The sequence below is a fragment of the Neofelis nebulosa genome, chromosome 8 (genome assembly GCF_028018385.1).
Source record: "Neofelis nebulosa isolate mNeoNeb1 chromosome 8, mNeoNeb1.pri, whole genome shotgun sequence".
Classification (NCBI taxonomy): Eukaryota; Metazoa; Chordata; class Mammalia; order Carnivora; family Felidae; genus Neofelis; species Neofelis nebulosa.
Window position 1 is genome coordinate 116,505,474 of NC_080789.1, and position 14,132 is coordinate 116,519,605.

The 14,132-nt window shown below is 40.9% G+C and overlaps 1 long non-coding RNA gene across 2 annotated transcripts; it reads right to left on the reverse strand.

Moving 5' to 3' along the window:
- On the reverse strand, positions 1-11,825 carry LOC131483454 (uncharacterized). Of its 2 annotated transcripts, none has more exons than XR_009247692.1 (3): positions 7,075-7,621; positions 2,419-2,641; positions 1-463 (listed from the first exon to the last, which is right to left on the reverse strand). It is a non-coding gene; the product is annotated as an uncharacterized LOC131483454 (long non-coding RNA). The 2 variants fall into 2 exon arrangements; XR_009247691.1 differs by lacking the exon at positions 1-463 and adding an exon at positions 8,754-11,825 and having other exon boundaries at positions 1,369-2,641; positions 7,075-7,202.
- Between the last annotated feature and the right edge of the window lie 2,307 nt (positions 11,826-14,132).

The window sequence follows — 14,132 nt, forward strand, 5'->3', positions numbered from 1 at the left end:
CTTGGTTCTGTCTTGTTTTTACTTCAATCATAAAGAAGCATCTTTGGGACCTATTGGTGAGATCTCAAAAAAAGTCACCTCAAAGTTTCAGCCCATCGCCATCACCGCACGAAGCCCCTTCCTTGAACTAGAGAAGCATTGAGCAGCAGAAACCACAAATGAGCCGAGTGATGCCTGCACCCAGTGGCCTCCACGTCCTCGTAGAAACTCCTGGAACTGTTTTCTTGGGGCGGGCTCTTGTTTCCTAGTTGAAGCCACTAAGGGTTAGTCACAATCCTTAGTCAACTCCCCCTGCCAAAGAGCACACACCAGAGTTTGGGTTCTGCCCTAACTGAGCTGCCTCTTTGAACAGTATTCCCAAAGGGCTTCGCCAAAGGAAGAAAATCATCTCCGAAAATTCAAAATAGAAAAGGACGTGAGTGTTTCAAATCTTGACTCTTGCTGACTTAGATGTTAGAGTTCACTGCAAAATAAATGTGAATTTGAAGCTGTGTTTTTTTAAAAAAAACATTTCTGAGACATACAAGGAAAATATGATACCTATAGATACCTGAATGTCTAAGAAAATTCAGCTAATTAAAAAAAAAAAAAAGAGAGAGAGAGAGGGGTACCTGAGTGGCTCAGTCAGTTAAGCTCCTGACTTTGGCTCAGGCCATAATCTCACAGTGTGTGGGTTCGAGCCCCGCATAGGGCTCTGGGCTGACAGCACAGAGCCTGCTTGAGATTCTCTCTCTCCCTCTCTGTCTGCCCCTCCCCCACTCATGCTCACTCACTCTCTCTCTCTCAAAAATAAACTTTAAAAAAAATTTTTTTTAAGAAGGAAAGAAAACTCAGCTAATTCACCACTGCTTCCTGATCAGGAAAATAAGGCTAAGGAGGAAGGTTAAGTGACTTGTTGAAGGGCATATACTATTTAAAAAAAAAAAAAATTTTAATGTTTATTTATTTTTGAGAGACAGAGACAAAGCATTAGTGGGGTAGGGGCAGAGAGACAGGGAGACACAGAATCCGAAGGAGTTTCCAGGCTCTGAGCTTTCCGCACAGAGCCTGACGTGAGGCTCGAACTCACGAACCGTGAGATCATGACCTGAGCCAAAGTCGGACGCTTAACTGACTGAGCCACCCAGGTGCCCCTGAAGAGCATATGCTATTTAATGACAAATTGTATTTTTATATATATGCAAATATACACACATAATTTTATTTATATATACATATAAATTTATATTTTATATATGGAAACATACACACGATTTTATATAAAACATATTTAAATATAAGTACAAAATTATATTTTTGTATGTGCAAATATATAAACAAATATATATATATATATATATATATATATATATACACACACGTATGTATATATGCTTTACAGAGAAAGACATAGATTGGTTTCCTCTAGTATGCCCATTGGTAAAACTTTACTAAGGGACTGTTAGGTCTGTCTCTCAGAAGCTTAAGACGTAGACAAGTTAAATGAAGTCCCAACATAGGTTACAGTCTTTGATAGATAGACACATGAATCTCTAGATATCCCTCATCATCCATTTGATTGGTGGAGAGGTCAGTAAGAATAATTAAGAGCAATAAAAGTTGAAAAAGACAGGCAATAGCTTTGGTTGTGAGGCATAGAAGTCAAGATCAGGGACCTCGCAGACCTAGCTGGGATTCACCAGCAGTTGCTGCACATAAAAGAGACATGCAACTGACGAGCCGACACTGAAGTCCTTCTGTGGTTGTTATTCTACATCATTCCGGGCTTCCACTCTACAAAAGTGTTTAAAATCAAAGTTAACTGACAACACAGGGAGAACAAAATGCACCCAAGCTGTACATTATTTGCTCTTATAAAGAAAGACGACTCCAAGAAACAAGGTCTCCAGTAATCCTGTCTGACTGCTAATGCGATTAGCCTGGAGTGGGTGCCTCAAAGGAGGGTGGACCAGATGATTTCCCCGAGAGGAGGAGAAATCACACAGGTTTTCCACAAATCTCCTCTGCTGGCAATTTAAAAACCAGAAGGAGATAAATGAGGGACAGACCCAACCATGCCTGTCTGCGCTGTGACTAAGCCAGGACTACCATCCCCTCTAATCAGCGGGAGGTAATATCCTTTCTCTTTTAATGAGGTCACAATCATTAGTCACTCCAGTGTTAACACCTGCGATTCTGTTATAGGCAGAGATGAGGTGTGGCGGTCTTGAACGACATCAGAACGACAACCCCCACTGCTTTCTTGGTGAACTAAGCTTGAACAAGCTTGGGCTCCACCCCAGAACCCAGCTTTCAGACAGGCAGTCACTCCCCCACGCCAAGCTACTGAGAACAGTTTTCTTCACTGCACACAGATAATTAAAAGCCCTTGACCCAAGCACAATGAGGTAAATGGCTCCATCAGAACCTTCTCCTCACCTGTCCCCTTGTCGACCCTCAGGAAAAGTCTTCTGTAACCACAGCCCAAGTGATGAATAGTTGCCCTCTTCAAGATCCAAGATCCAAGCCAAGTTTCCCCACACATTGCCCTCTTTCTGGCTGCAAACGAGATCTGTCTCAGCCTTTATGCCTTGAGAGGAAAAGATGAGGAAAATTCTTGTCCAGCTCATCCCCTCTGATGACTCCATAGAGTAGACTGGATCTGTTGATGGAGTTTTCAAAGTTGGTGTGTTTTTCTTTTTTGTTTTTTTGAGCCAGACCCTCTATCAGTCACAATTTTTGAACTTTAGACTATTTTAGCATTTTCAATGCCACATGCAAAAAAAAAAAAAAAAAAAGCTGTCACACATTTATGCTTGAAAAATGGAATTTGCTCTTCTAAGAGTTACTTGCCTGCATCATTTTCAACAGTGACTAATTTTTTTCACCCTTAAATTTAAACTGTACTGTGTTCATTACCTCATCTTCAAACCTTGCTGAAACCGTTTCTCCCACTACCTGGGGAGATTCCTCCCACCCCCAATCCCACATTATCTTCCAGCCTATTGTCTATGACTGACTCATAGTCTATGGCTGACTCTTCCAGCCTATTGTCTATGACCTGGCAGTATATATTACCCGTGTCTCTCATCCTGCCTCCTAGCTAGACTCTGCTTGGCAGTTCTTATAACTATTTCATGAGGGTCGGTCTTGTCTGAAATTGGGTTATTAATTCCTTGAGGACAAAATGTTCATTCTCCACTGCTTTCATATGGACGTCCACGCTTACCCTTCCTCGCCTCCCATTTTCACATGTGGAAAATTACAAACTTCTTTTCAAACTTGAAATGACTCCCAACAAGGCAGCAATAAATATGAAAGTGCTCCTGTAGCTTTCCCTTTGTGATCTTTTCAATTTGTACTATGTTCCAAGATATATGATTTAAAGCCGGGTCATTTATTTTTTCTGCTGGTCCAACATTTAGGGAAATTTTCATGCAAAGAATGAGATCTAGAGACTTGGAAAAATTATTCAAATTCCATTTTCCCAGCAGCTGATATTCTATCCAGTCTAGGACAGTCTCTATGATCACGCCTACCATCGGTGAGGTATGCTTTTATCATAATCATAGTAAACGTTTCATTGACTCATTACTATATACTAGGCACCATGCTAAGTGCTTTACATGCATTATCTCATTGAATCCTCACAACAATCCATGAAAATAGGAACTGAATAAGCCTTATGTTACAGGTGAACAAACCCAGATACACAAAAATTAAGTAACTTAGGCAAACTCATAGACCTGCAATGGGTACAACCAAAATTCAACTCCAAGGTTTGTCTACACTTGACCAGCAGCATCAGCACCCTGTGGAACTTGTTAGAAATGCAAATTCTCCACTCCCACCTGAGACTTACTGAATCAAGTGCTCTGGGGGTGGGGCCCAACAATTGGGAATTTAACAAGTTCACGAGGTGATTCTGATGCTCCAAAGGAGTCGTTTTTTTCCTAAAGGACCATAGAGTAAATATTTTGGAATTGCAGGCTATATACAGAAACAGCCATCGTAGGCTCATAAACAAATGTATGCGACTGTTCCAATAAAACTTTATTTATAAAATTTTACTTACAAACTTTATTTACAAACCTAAGGGATATAGTCTGCCCAACTCTGTAATTCTTACCTAAGAAGTGTTCTGAGAGTAGCTAGAGCAAAACTTTACCTTATTAAAGATAGGTAATACTCTCAGCGTGAAAGTTTTAATTAACACTATATAAACCACCCTTCAATAAAAAAGAAAAAAATGTTTTTAATCATACACATACAGAACGGGGAGTCCCTGGAAGAAAGGAGGGAAAAGATTTTAATTAAAAAAGGTTAGAATGGTCAGAAAAAACGTCGGTAAAATTTTGCCAATTTTTTTTCCATTAACTTGCCCAGTGAAAAATTATAAAAATGTTTTTCACAAATTGACTTTACTACTGATGACAAGTTAAAACATGTTTTGTTTAATAGCCTTAAGTTTTAAGTTAACAAAGTCTCTAGCCCTGAATGGATTTTCTATAGAATTTTTTAAATATTGTTTCGTAAATTAAAGCAATACTTGTATGTGATAGAAAATTCAAAGTATAAAGAAAGAAAAGTTCAGGACCCGTGGGTGGCTCAGTTGGTTAAGCTTCTGACTCTTGGTTTCAGCTCAGGTCATGACCTCACAGTTCGTGAGTTCAAGGCCCACATCGGGCTCTGTGCTGACAGTGCACAGCCTGCTTGGGATTCTCTCTCTCCCCCTCTCTCTTTCCCTCCTGTGCGCTCTCTCACTCTCTCTTGCTCTGTCTCTCAAATAAACTTAAAAAAGAAAGAAAGAAAGAAAAGTTCAATTCTGCCATCGCCCTCACTTTCACTCACCAGAGGTAATAGCCATTGTTTATTTAGCCCTCCCGGTGATGGCCATTATAGCTCTAAACAGTACACATGTACATGTATTCCTTGATTCCACTCTCCTTTTACCAAAGGTAAGAAATTTTATGCACTTGCACTATTTCCCACTCTGCCTCCTACCTTAATCACCCAATTTTGTTAATTATATTATTTTTAGTTTGTCAAAGTCATTTAGTGATTATGACAATGGTATCAGTACTGTGTCCACTGATTGACTCTGAAGTTTTGATTTCATAATACAGTACTTACAACATTAAGATTATATAAATATGATTCCAGGCAGAACTAATTAATATGATTGAGTCCTTAGAGAAGGAAGCATAATCAATGCTAGGTCATAAAACTACTGCCACTTTAAGGAGAATGTTCCAAATTTCTAAGTCACGCTCAGCTGCCACTGTTTCTCCTACTTCATGTCATCCTCATTTATTCCTTTTTTCTTTTGCTTAAACAAAACTTCTTAAGTATTATTTTTTTTTCACATCGTTATGAAACTTCGAGGTTTTTTTCTTGCCTGGAAATATCCCTATTTTGCCCTCATCCTTGGTTGATGGTTTAGCTGGGTATAGAAGTCTATATTCCAAAGCAGGTGTTGACAAACCATAGCACACTGGTGCAATCCACCCCACCACCTGTTTTTGTAAATAAAGTTTTGTTAGAACACAGCATTATGTCTTTATTTCATGCTACAATGGCAGAGTTGAATAGCTGCAAGAGACCACATGACCCACAAAATGTGAAATATTTACTATCTTGCCCCGCACAGAAAAAGTCTGCCTCCCTCTATTTAAAATCCTATCTCAAAATGTCAAAGCATTGCTCCACTGTTTTCTTGCTGATGAGGACTTGGAGGGGTTTGCTCTATTGTCCTATGTTGCTGGTGTGAGTCTCATTATTAAGCATCTATAATAAGCTTGCTTTTTTTCTCTCTAGAAACTCATGTGATGTTTTTCTTTACCCTTGTATATGTCAAGTATCACTAGTTGTTGTTGTTGTTGTTGTTGTTGTTGTTGTTTTAATTTACCTGTTTTAATATTTGGTGTTTTTGCTTGATTGTTTTTGTTCTTCAGGGGTTTTTTTGTTTTGTTTTTTTGTTTTGCTTTTTAATGTAATTTATTGTTAAGTTAGCTAACATACAGAGTATACAGTGTGCTCTTGGCTTTGGGGATAGATTCCTATGATTCATCACTTACATACAACACCCAGTGCTCATCCCAAGTGTCTTACTCAATGCCCATCACCCATTTTCCCCTCCCCCTCCCTTCTCCCCCATTTTAATATTTTGTCAGACTTTTCCAATTCAAGATTCATGTCTTCCTTTATATAAGGAAATTTTCCTCTACTATTTTTTAATTTATCCTTTTTATTTTCTCTATTAGCTATTTCTTTCCTATGAGATGGATATTGAATCTACTGCTGTCTTCATAATTGCTAACTTCTCTCTCATTCAAATGTATGGCTTTTTGCTTACTGGAAGACTTCCTGTACTTTTCTTCTAAGATATTTCTTTAGTCCTGCCAACATATTTTTCAGTCCAGCTATTGATTTCTTATTCTATAAGTCATATTTTAATCATCCAGAGCTCTTCTTGTCTTCTGATTGCTCTCATGTCATAACAACTTATTCTTATTTTAAGGATCCTAGGGTGCCTGGGTGGCTCAGTCTATTAAGTCTCCAACGTTGGCTCAGGTCATGATCTCACAGTTTGTGAGTTTAAGCCCCACATTGAGCTTTTCTGATGGTGCAGAGCCTGCTTGGGATTCTCTCTCCCTCTCTCTGGCCCTCCCTCACTTGCACTTTCTCTAAATAAACAAGTAAAACCTTTTTTAAAAATTTAGATGATATAATATCATCCTGAATTATGAGAATGCAGAAAATATTTTTTTAAGTTCTTTTCAGTTCTCTGAGTTATATCTGTTTTCTTCAGAATCAGTTGTTCTGTTATTTATGTTAATCTTTCTCTTTCAGGAAATTGGTATTATCAAAAATCTAGTGTTATATTTATTATTGAAGGACAAAGCTGACCACACAGGAGTATAAGTTTCTTAGATGCTTTGTTAAGTGACAGAGTTCTGTGCAGACACCTTGTGAGCAAGAGTGTTGACAGGCAGGACTGACTCCCTACTGTACAAAGCAGGCAATCTGGAGACCCTCGGGGTTGTGTAGGGCTTGAAGAACTTTGGCATAGACGTCTGACCAAAGCTGCCTTACCTCAGCATTTGCTATGGAAGCCTGGGGTTACCTCCAGCTCTTTTCTTTAGGCTCAGGATCCACATTACCTTACTCTTCAGTCTTTAAAAGTTCTTTGGTTCTATCCAGGTGATACAGTTTGCCCATGTCTGTTTTGACATTGAAGAGTAGAGAGAGAAGAGGAGCTGTAGTTGAAGAAAGGGATCTCAAGGATCTGAATTCAGAACTTTAAATCAACACTCCAATAAGTATAATCTGCTACCCACTCTTATCCTTTATGTTTGACAACTCCAAGCTTGGAGCTTCTCCAGTGGTCCCTTATCTCTGGAATCCCCTTCTCTGCTTTTATTTTTGTTTGCTTTTCATATAAGTCCATCTGCTCTGTAACAACTAGCTTGTATTCACCCTCTGTGGTGCCTTTATTGATGCCCAGCATTGCTGTGCTTTCATTAGATAGATTTTTACATGGAAGCACATTGGACATTTAATAGTTTCAATGGGACCTTGAGAAAGGGTGAAGGTTGATATGCCATCAGTGTGCCATCTTGAACTGGACACTCAGCAAAGTTTAAAGTATATAGAATTTGGGGCGCCTGGGTGGCTCAGTTGGTTGAGCGTCCGACTTCGGCTCAGGTCATGATCTCGCGGTGTGTGAGTTCAAGCCCCGCGTTGGGCTCTGTGCTGACAGCTCAGAGCCTGGAGCCTGCTTCAGATTCTGTGTCTCCCTCTCTCTCTGCCCCTCCCCTGCTCATGCTCTGTCTCTCTCTGTCTCAAAAATAAATAAAAACATTAAAAAATTTAAATAAATAAATAAATAAATAAAGTATATAGAATTTGTCTTTGGGGGAGCAGTCCTTACCTTTCCCTCCTTCCCCCCATCAAATTAGATTTTCAGGAAATTGTATGATAAATATATCATTCAATAAATATTTTTTTATATGCACACACACGAAGAGAATGGAGAAGTTTAGAAGTTAAATTTTAAGAGAAACAAAAGCCTTTGGCTTAAAAAAAATGAAGCTACTACTTTCGAATTTTAGGCACCTTGAAAGTACAGGCATGCAAACATTCTATGGAAATCTTCCTTTTATGGGGAATTCGATCGCCTGAGATCAGTGACTTCTCAATACGAACATTCCTAAACCCCAATACGTCTCCCAATCAGGTGAACTAATGACTTTTTGGTGATATTTTTGATCAACTAGGGAAGCAAGGTAGTATTTTAAGAAAGGCCATAGACCATACCAAGCTAACCACATCAAGATAATTTTAGACATCTCATTTTTCAAACCATCTAATACCGTAGGAATCTTTGAAAAATGCATAGAAGAGAATTATACATACATACATTTCAAAGAAACTTCTAAGCCACATATCCTGCCTGATCATAAATAATACCTTCTCCAGATGTGAAAAAACCAGAAGCAGAACATATAGAGCTGGAAACGATAAAGGTGGGCAACACATGTAAACAAACAGTTCCAGGGTAATGGCCAAAAGAAAAACCACACTTCAATTATTAACTCTCACTTTTACTCTAAACATAAAAGAAAGCGCATAAGCTAACACTAATAGTTGAATCTTTGTAATTTCAGCCATTATTCAAAACATACTTGGTTTTATTGTAACAGACATGTGTTATAATACATTAGTATAAGCTATTATAAAGAGCAATTATAGGACAATTAAGATATAGGAACCTTTTTAAAAGTTGACAGTGGCATTCTTTGCTCTGCTTCACTTTGCAAATAAGTTTGAAAAAAATTGCTTGGCTCCCAACCTAATCTTAAATGCGGAACCTTTTTGACTTCGAAGCTCTCTTGCCTCTTTTTCACGCGTGTGCGTGCACACACATCCCCTTGCTTTCCATATCAGTGGTCGGATGGACGAGGCCTATGGCCAGATTCAGCCACACTCTACAGTTATCAAGCATGACAGAGCTGGAAGGAAAACATCTGGTCCAAGGTTGCCGCTTGCCTTTGTAGCAGAGAATGTTCTTTGATCTCCAGCTGGACTTCCCTATCGAGTCTAGCAGATCAATTAGTTAATAGACCTTTCCCACTGGTAGTCTCACTAGCTGACTACCTAGGGTAGAAATAAGTTCTATTTATCAGGCCTTCTTTTCCCCTTTATACTTGAGGCAGATCTTTTTTTTTTTTTCCCCCTTGAAATAACATAATTATTAAACCACTTCAGTCACTTCTGTGGTTAATGATTCCCTTTCGTTGGTTCCGCTCTCAGGCTGAAACCTCTTGGTGGGTTTTAAATACACCACTCCATGACTACAGTGTTACTCCATACCACAATTAAGCTTAGGAACAGCTTGAAATACCATTATTAAAACCAACATCTTGTCCAGGTTTTCTTCATTCCCGCGGGGAATTGAAATTATCATCTTAGTATCTGTTTCTCCAAAACTTCAGAGAAATGATAGAACATTGCACCTGGATTTCATTCTAACAAACTTGGATGATTTTCCTGACATTACGAAGATCTGATCTAGGAATTTAAACAAGCATATATAATCTTTCCCTAATAACCTTTTTATCCCATTTACAATGACATTACTATCAGTGCTATTTAGAAAAAAATAATTACTTGTCAGAAAACCAAACTGAATTACTTTGGGTCTTACGTATAGAAATCCAACTGTTTTTAATGATTCTAGTGGGGCCCAAATAACATAACCGAACTGGATTTTTCACCTGAACACAAAAACATTATCTGGCACTGCATTTACCGGTCAAAAAACAAAAAAACAAAAAAAACTCCAGAATAATTTCTTTTCTTAAAAACAACATTAGCCAATCGACTGTACTCTTCAGGCACAATTAAAACAGTTTTGCACAGGGGACAGACACATAATGCTCCAGTGAGCTGACATTTGCCACCCTGCTCAGTGCATTTTACTGCAAAAGAACCCGGTCTAATTTATACACTGGAGCCAAAATCAAACTGTGCACTATTCACCTTGGCCATGACTGAAATACCTAGCTGGGGATAAAACATGGCGGCTGTTTCCCAGGATCAGCAACACCCCAGGCAATTGAGAGTGCTTCACCCAGATGAAATTGCAAAGGGAATTTCAGGAGGCAGAATGTAATTATCCCCTTTGGAGTTTGGCATGGACAGAAGGATTAAACAGTGCTGTCCTTTGTCCCCAAAACAAAACGTGCCAGCAGATCTATGACAGACACAGCCAGGAATATGAGGAAGGAGCCTGGAGTCTTGTTTTCTTTCAGTGCCCTATTTTTCTCCTCCATAGATCACCAGTTCCTACGTACCCCCAAAACCAGGACGGGCCTCACTGTGGCCCCTCGTATGTCACGTTACTACCGCTTTAAATGCTTTTTAGAAGAGACTAGATTTAATGCTCGGCCATTGCCCTGTGAGCCACTGTCTCTGAGCTCAGTTAAAAGGAAGAACTACTTAGAACACAAGTCTCCAAGCTTTCCCTCACAGAAAGCAGAAAGCTCAATCCTGGGCTTTGGTACAGAACCTTCCAAAGTCCATTTTAGATGGTGAGCATTCATGTAATTATTCTCTAAAATAGAAATAAGACAGCTGTAGACCCCAAAGGGTGTCTTATGTCTCTTTTCCATACATTTTATACTAACTAACACTTGTAATTAAGGTTGGTAGGAAATTAACTGCCGGATGTGGGTCTTGACAGGGTTCCCGCTGGGTACCTTCAGAAACTTGTTCAATGTCATTTAGTTGCTTGATTGATGCCAAAGTTCACCCGCAAGAGCAGCAAGCCCAGGACAATGGAGAAGGTGGCTTGCACCCTTACAGCCTATGCTTTCCATTGCTGTTTACTGACTCGACTCTATTCCCTTGCTCAAGACATCCTTGACATGACTTTCTTTCCCACTTTTTCATTCCTACTGACCCTACTGAGAATGTCACCAGCCTAAATGACTTCATCCCAGGATGTGACACTCACTCCTTCTAACATCTTTTGACATTGGTGCAACCAGCCCCCCCCCCCCCCCCAGTGACAAGATGACTCAAGGCACAACTTGTTGATGAAAGCCAGGAAACAGAATTCTAGAAACCCTGAGCTAACTCCAACCAACGCCCAAGTCCTGACTTTCAAATCCATCAGTTCCCAAAAAGAAAAAAATTTTTCCAAACTTCCCAATCATAGTTAGTCCTGAGCCACCTAGTTCTGATATGTTATAAACGAGCGAAATAGAAGCCAAACCTAGATCAGATCTCTGAGGTGACACACTTTCCATTAGTGTTCGTTCTAGATAACAAATATCCTCTTGAGGATGGAACGAGTGAATTCCTCTTTCCCAAGAGCCACCCTTCACCAAGTGGCCCAGGTCAGATTTTATGATGTGCAAACCTGGTAGGGAATAAACATCTAGAAGTTAGTGGATTTCTTACTCGGGAATAAGCATCATCTAGAAGTCAGTACATTTCTTACTCAGGAAATTTTGTCACCTCCAGTAAAAATGCTTTGGGTCACTTTCCTCCAAGAAGAGTAAAATTGTAATTCCGAGCAAGTCCTAAATAAGGTCTCTTCTTCTGGCCTTTCGGGTCAATATTTTGCTACCCCACTTTGAATGTTTTTAAAGCAAAAACCCTGAAGTTTTTTCCAATCCAGAAAATGAAGTGCTTAAAATAGGCAACAGCTCGCGTCCACATGATGGTTCCAAGTCTGTTTGACTCCAAAACGCAACATCTTCCCTCACTCCCTCCCAGTTACCTGCTGTGAGAGATCCTTTTGAAAGACATTTGCCTGGTGATGGGGATTTAACTGCTCTCCATAAACAGGAAAAAAAAACAAAAAAAGAGCAAGGTATCCAAACTTTTAAACCACTCGCCGGAGGTAGAACATGAATGTGAAACTACTGTACACATGTCCTCTTTCTCTGTGAAGCCATGATCCGATGGAGCTCTTTGGAGACGCTGACAGTAGGCCAGACAGGGTGACCAGAACTTTCCACCCTGATGCAACTAAAGCCCCCCAATTTCTCTCGTGACGTCCTGTCTCCAACTCTCTCATTACGTAGTCTCTGGGGGTCTGTCTCTAGTCAGCTCTGCGCTTCTGAACATTCATTTCCTCCACCTTGGGAACGTTCTGTGCGGTGTTTACTTCTCTCAGGCTTCATAGGATACTCTCTGAGCGTGGAACCTCATCAGCGTGTACTCAGCTGAGAGATCCACTTAGCAAAACTCCTCAGGTTCCTGGGCCCTGTCTGGAAAGCCCTCTGTGAAATCGGCCTGCCTTGAATGGGACTCCTGCTTCCCGCTTTGGCCAAAGCCAGGTTCCCTTTCCCTCAGCAGCCACAGAAACATTAGGGTTCCTTCATCCAAAGTTCACAAGGGGCAAAGTTTCTTTCTCGCACTTGCTCAACACGCTTATCTGATTCTGAGGAGAACTTGTCATTCACATGTGACAGGGTGACACGTAACCTAGGAAAATACACTCAACTCTAATTTATGGGTGACGGGGAGACTCCAAACTTAAAACAAGCTTTTAAAGGAAGACTAGAGGCTCCCCAAGAGCCCTAGGGTTTGGCTGGGACTGCCTCTGTTTTCCACGCTTTTTTTTTTTTTTAACTTACTGCTTCGTGTTATTTTTTTTTAAGTTCATGTACTTATCTTGAGAGAGAGAGAGAGGGAGAGAACGTGTGAATTGGGGAGGGGCAGAGAGAGAGATAGAGACTCCCAAGCAAGCTCCATGCTGCCAGCACAGAGCCCGATGTGGGGCTCAAACCGGCGAACCATGAGATCGTGACCTGAGCTGAAATGAAGAGTCAGATGCCTAACTGACTGAGCCACCCAGGCGCCCCTGTTATCCACACTTCTATTGTCCAGTTTCTGTTCGGCCCTGGATGGACCTCCACGAAGCAGGGGACATCAGGGCGTTACCATAACTAACCCAGCATGAAACTACATCTTGCCTCTAGCTGAACAATAGTCCTTTTTGAAAGTAGTTGGATATCACCTGGCCGTCAAGATTCAAACTAGAGGAAGGGGCACATGGGTGGCTCAGTCGGTTAAGCGTCCGACTTCAGCTCAGGTCACGATCTCATGGTCCGGGAGTTCGAGCCCCGCGTCGGGCTCTGGGCTGACGGCTCGGAGCCTGGAGCCTGCTTCCGATTCTGTGTCTCCCTCTCTCTCTCTGCCCCTCCCCCGTTCATGCTCTGTCTCTCTCTGTCTCAAAAATAAACGTTAAAAAAAAAAATTAAAAAAAAAAAAGATTCAAACGAGGGGCAAAGGCCACATTCTTGTTTGAGACGAGTGTCCCCGTGTCCTCAGTTTTGATGGAAACTTACCAATTCGTCACTAATGCTTTATTCTATACACAGCAATCATTAACAACTATCCAGCGCAGATAAGCATTCAGGCCACAAACGATGGGAAAGCATGGGAAACCCTACCTTCCAGACTCCACCTTGATGCTAGCTACCCAGTTGTCCTTGGGGAAGTGCCACAACCAATCTGGACCTCAGTTTCCTCACCTGCGAAAACAGCCTTTCAACAGAGTGATTTCCTAGGTGCCTACACCCTTGAGAAAGTTGAATGGCTCCATATCCATCTCAACATCCGCCACCCCACACCCGATGCAAGTTGGGGACCGGCCCCTTTGTCACCATAGCATCACAAGTTGGGGACCGGCCCCTTTGTCACCATAGCACCCACCTGGGAAACTTGGAGGGAATCTACACACTTGCTCCTCAAACAAAAACATCCACATGTAAAAGCCTGCCTTGGAAAAATTAAGGTAAACATCTCTTGGATTTGTTGCTGTTGACAGCATGTTTTCAATTTGCAACGCAAATGCGTCGGAAGCCTTTCTGCCGGGGAACCGGATGGCCCAGGGAATTGGTAATTGGTAATGAGTCGTGCAGCCTTTCGGGTCTCAGTTACCATTCTGAATGGAGCCCTGCTAATCGTGAATTACCTGATACTGTTGGAAACCTTTGCAACATGAGCCAAACCCCTGGATTCATTCCCTAGCTTAAAACAAGAGTGAAAACTGTCTGATTGGCATTCATAAGGGGAATCAGGGGGACGGAAGTGAACGATGAGAGAACCAGCTAGGGGGTTCTGTTCCGAAG